We start from the raw sequence: 6,000 nt of genomic DNA, 5'->3' as shown, positions 1-6,000 counted from the left end.
ACATAGCCCCTCACTCTGTGTAGTGACATGTCCTTGGATTGGAAAAGGGTAGTGGCACAATGTTCCAACAGGTTCTGAAGTGGGGGAAATGACTGCTTCATACTCTCATTTACAATTCCAGTTATATTAATAATTGATCATTGTAGCAATTACAATTAATAGTTACAATTTCTATAATCAACATTTCTTATTTTGTTTGTAGAAAATGACAAAACGATTTAAAGTGCGCTTTTGGAAAAAGGTGATAGACTCATATTTGATTGACAGTTGGACCACTCAAACTTCCTTATCCTGCTGGGTCTCTTTCCAGAGACAGAATGAACTTCTAGCTATATGTGAACTTTGTTCACTTTGGTATCGCAAACTTTGATAGATTCAACAAGATCAGGTATACCAGAAGAAAAAGGAGTAGGCTGAACATACGACGGAAAGACAGAAGACAACAGGTTCAAATCTATTACCCATGTGACCATGGCCAGGTAAACATGAAATGTATACTACCCCGCCTCCGATTGTGAATGAATCAAACCTGATCATACGTCAAGAATGAAATAACCTACCAATGCAACGTGTTATTAATTACTTATATTGCTTCTGCCCTGCCTGCTGTTCCATGCATCTGTAGGGCAGTCATTTCCAAGAATTGGAAGTAGGCCTTTTAATTAGGAAAAGCTTTGTCATTTTCATCTTACCACTTTGCTCTTTTTTTTTTTTTTTAAGCTACACTATTTGGTCTGTTTTGCAAATAACATTAAGAGCATATGAGATTTTTACGCTTCTCAAATGTGGATTATTTCCTAAAAAGGCTGTGCAGCATGATTCTAAGATAGAGTTCTTCATATGGCTTTATGATCTGCGAAGTCACTCAAAATTGCTTGTAAAAATGTGTGCTTGGATGTAAATTTTTCCTGAGAGAGGATGTCTTAGTCCTTTTTCTCTTACTATGACTGAATACCTGAGACTGGGTAATTAATTTAAAAATGAATTTATTTCTTACAGTTCTGGAGGCTGGAAAGTCCAAGGTCAAGAAACTGCATCTGGTGAGGGTCTTGTTGTGGTGGGACTCACTGCACAGTCCCGAGGTGGCACCGGGCATTACATGCTAGGGGGCTGAGCATGCCAGCTTGGGTCTCTCTTTTTTCCCTTTTAAACGACTAATACCACACCCTCATGATCTTTTCTAATCCTGATTACCTCCCAAAAGTCTCACCTCTCAAATACCATACACAGTTGGATTTCCTACCCGCTTAATATCACTACAATGGGGATTCAGTTTTAAAATGAGATTCCAAGGGGACCAATACTCAAGTTTTGAGGTTTAGCTGAGTATTCTAGCAGTGATTGGAGTTCACACATAGCTGTATGTGTGGGTCTGAGCTCAGTGATTGAATTCCTTCATATAAGTGGGTGCTGGCGTTACATACTATAAATCCTTTGGATGATGGACTAACATATTCACACTCTTTTATCAAATGTGGAAAGATTCTGACTATGGAATGTCTGACTTTCATGTGCCACTTCTACAAATGCTGGCCAGACTCAGGACCCTTTCCTGTCTACACACTGTTGCTTGCCTGTTGGTATTGCCTTCATCTTTACTTTCTCCTTCCTCCTTGTTGGTACAGATGCCACACTGATGCCCAGCACCTTCCTCTCCCAGCCCCCGCCTGGGACTTGGCACCCAGATTGGTGCCAGCACCAGCCCATGACTAGACTGTGGTCCAGGCTGGCGAGTCCAGGATGAGAGCATATTTGTCTCCAAACCAGCATCTTCTAACGAAAAGAAACAGCAGTTTAAAATCATCTGATCAAGAGCTGATCCTTCATGTTCCTAGGCTCTGGGTGAAGCAGGGAGATGTTCATTAGTGCCTCTGTGCAATACTGGGGATCACTGACTCCCTGAATAGAGTGGCTGCCATCGTAATGGAGAGATTTGTCTTTTCATGGGTTTGAACCACAATGACTCAAAACCACTCTGTTTGACAGAAAGACATTCTTCTTTTTAAAGTTGTGCTTGCAACATGGCTATGCAATGCAATATCTTTTGATGTTGATGTTTTAGTTTAATTTGGTTTAGAGTTTCAGCTAAAACATAAACTAAGAGACGTTGGAAAAGACCTTGGTTTGAAGGACCTACCCTCCTCTTCACTGGACTGGATCTGATGCTCCCTGTTGGTGTGGGAGGAGAGGTTAAACCCGGAGAGTTCACGTCCTACGTGGCTGCAGCCTAGGACTAGTTAACATTTGCACCTCAGCTGTGGGGCACTGATGGGGAGTGACAGGAGAAAGATTCAAGGAGGGAAACATATTTCCACAAGAAAAGATGTTCTTCTCCATCCCTTTAGGGAAAGATATGATATTTCCAACGGGGATACAGAGAAGGAGATGTCTGGGGTGATGGGGCCAACCTGCCAATAGGATAGCTAGGTTAAAAGTCCAGGGATCCCACTTCTGAAGGGTGGATATCTTGTGAGACACAAGGAAAAGTCCAAATTCACTAGAAACATGCCACTTTGTCAACTACAGTAAAACTTGCTTTTGAAATCGGCCTATTCCAAGAGTAAAGAAATTTACTTACACTATACCAATACTGGGAGAGCAAAAGAAATGGGTGACCTCAAGGAGGGGCTATTCTAGTACCTTCTCCTCCAGTAGACGAGAGGCGCCAAATATTTAAGGAACTATGCCTTAGAGTTCTAAGCCACGACAGGCAGTCACCACAGGGCCAACCACAGTGAAGGGGGGGAATTAGAAAGTGACCCTTGATGCTGGGGGAACCTGCTAGAGAGACAGTGAGGCCGTCCCTTCTCGCAGCCCTAGGCAGCTGTTTTTGCTAAGTTGTCTGTAAATCTGTTTCTGATACACCTGCATCGCACCCTCAGAGAACTCACCTCATGAGCTGTGGTTGGGATTGCACACAGGATGTCTGCCCGGCAGGAATATCACCGTTTTGACTGCACACCGGGAATTGTAGGGGTGGGAACAAGGAAGAAGACACTGGTGGAGGTGGGAAGGGAATGACATTACTGCAGCTGGGGGCAAGCGAGGAAGAAAAAGGAAGGAACGTGTCACTGGCTTTCACACCAGGAGGAAATCTCCTGAGTTTAAACAGCTCTTTTCCATTACTTTGAGGCCTATGAAATACGAAAGTCCTGGTCGGTGTGGGTCTTGGTGTCAGGCCACATCACTTTACTCTGAGCCAGAAAAGACTTTCTGAAAAAGTCCACGAGGTGTCCAGCGACAGAGAGGAAAAGAAGCTCCTGCACCCAGGTCAGCGTGTGGGAAGCGTAAACGGTTGCTGGTTGCTGGAGGCAAACCAACAGCCTTGTTCATTAAGAGATAGAGTAGAAGTAGCTTCTTAAACAAAAAAAAATAGAGTAAGAGAGTGGTCAGAGACTCTCAGAAAGGCAGTGTCCAGGAGGGTGGCAGGAAAACACGATTCAGCTGTTCACGGGGTTGGGAGGAGTCAGGTGAAAGGGAGAGTCTGGGAAAGGAGAAAGGGGTGCTGGTGGATCAGAGGGAGAACTCCTCAAGGGGCCTTCTTCCTGGGCTGTGATGGAAAGCCCTACTAGAAACATAAAAATCACAAGAGCTCGCCCTGAGTGATATACATATAAATAGACTCGCTAATTATTACTGGAAGAGAGCATGACTAATGCAGGAGCAGATGTTTTACAAACTAAAAGGTCACAAACATTTTCAGACTATTGAAGCATTTATTTATGTAGTAAATTTGCATCTGGATTTTGTTGTCCCTGCTTTGATCTCTTTCTCTCACACACGCAGCGAGAGGCTGAGGTTGGAAAGGTAGACTACCCAGGCACCATAGCTGTGATGGAAACAGTCAGAATGGGGCAAAGTCTCCTGAATATGCTTGTTGTTTCAAATCAGAGGAGAACGGAAATCCCCAGGACTGTAAATCACTCAAAACCATCGAATGAAATTGGTTATCTACGCAATAACTTCAAATAAATGCCTTTTCCCCAGAATGGGGCCAACAAGTTGCAATGATTAATCTTGAGTTACTCTTGGGCTATTCAATAACAATCCCAAGATCTTTTTTGAAAAGTAAATGTCTTTTTCATAGAAGTGCGATCCTGTAGTATTTGTTCTTCTGTGTCTGGCCCATCTCACTTAGCAGAATGTCTTCTAGGATCATCAGTGCTGTCACAAATGGCAGAATTTTCTTCTTTTTTTTAAGGCTGAATAATATTCCATTGTATTTAAATACCACATTTTCTTTATCCATTCATCCATCAAAAGATATGATTCCCTATCTTGGCTATTGTGAATATGCTGTGATAAACATAGGAGTGCAGGTATCTCTTCAACATGCTGATTTCAATTCCTTTGGATATATACCCAGTAGCGGGATTGCTGGGTCACATGGCAGTTCCATTTTTAATTTTTTGAGGCAACTCCGTGCTGTTTTCCATAATGGTTGTTCCTTTTCCGTTCCTACCAACAGCGTGCAAGGGTTCCAATTTCTCCACATCTTCGCCAACGTGTCTTTACATATATATACACATACGCACACACATATGACATAGTCACTCTAAGGGATGCGAGATAAATTTCATCATGGTTCTGAGTTCTGATTTGTATTTCCCTGATGAGGAATGTGATATCGACCACCATTTCATACACACGCTGGCCATTTGTATTTCTTCTCTGGAGAAATGCCTATTCAGTGTCTTTGCCCAGCTTTCAATCTGGTTATTTTGTTTCTCTGCTATTGAGTTGTAAAAGTTCCTCATATACTAAGAATATTAATCTTCTATCAAATACATGATTTTCAAATATCTTCTCCCATTCCGTAGGTTGCATTTTCCTTTTGTTGGTTGTTTCCTTTGCCGTGCAGAAGCTTTATAGTTTGATGAAATCCAATGTGCCTACCTTTGCTTTTTTCACCTGGGCTTTTGTGGTCATATTTAGAAAATTATTGCCAAGGCCAAAGTCAGGAAGCTTTTTCTCTGTTTTGTTTTGTTTTTTCCCCTAGGAGTCTTAGTGTCAGGTAAAACTCACAGAAGCAGGGCGTAGAATGGTGGTAACCAGGTGCTGGGGACAGGAGGAGAGGGAGAGGTATTGGTCAAAAGGTTCGAAGTGTCAGTTCTGCAGGGTGAGTAAGTGCTGGAGATCCACTGTACAGCATGGTACCTATAGTAACGATACTGCCTTATATACTTAACCATTTCCTAAGAGTGTAGATACTAAGTATTCTTTTTTATTATTGTTAGTAAGGTCAAATTAATTAAGAAAATTTATTGTGAAGTCCATATGAATCTAAGAGTAAATCTAATCTATTAGATTAGAAGCTATTTCTACCACTTTGTTTAGGTACAGCCGCCATTTTGAATGTAATTATCCCTTTCACATTATAGATATTTTCCAAACCACATCATTAATTCAGAAAATATCATAGTTAAAATATTATAGCTAGCTGTAACTGGGTGATTGTGGTCTGCTCTTGTGGTTACTTTCAATAAAATATAACATAGCTTTAAGGTGATAGTTGAAGGAAACTTTTTAGGCTAAGTGTTCTCATCAAAATCAATGAATAGGGCGAGAGGAAGCTTTTGAAGGCGATGGATACATTTATGGCATTTACTGCAGTGATGGCTTCATGGCTGCACGTGTATCTTCAAACCCATCAAACTGTGCACATTAAATTTGTACAACTTTGTGTTTGTCAATTATGCCTCAGTTAAGTATTTTGTCAGCAAGTAGCAAATTTCATACTTTCAGTGGTGGAGCCAATTTTGAAAACAGTTCGGCAGTTTCTTAAAATGTTAAACATAGATTTACCACATGATCCAGCAATTCCACTCCTAAGTATCCATCTACACAAGAGAAATGAAAATATATGACACATATGACTACACAAAGACCTGTATGCCCATGTGCGTAGCAATATTATCTGTCATAACGAAAGAGTGGAAACAACTCAAATGTCCATCAACCAGAACTGGATCAACACAACGTGCTATATCCACACAACAG

This window comes from Macaca thibetana, chromosome 4 (assembly GCF_024542745.1).
Source record: "Macaca thibetana thibetana isolate TM-01 chromosome 4, ASM2454274v1, whole genome shotgun sequence".
NCBI classification, from domain to species: Eukaryota; Metazoa; Chordata; class Mammalia; order Primates; family Cercopithecidae; genus Macaca; species Macaca thibetana.
This window is presented reverse-complemented; position numbering follows the sequence as displayed.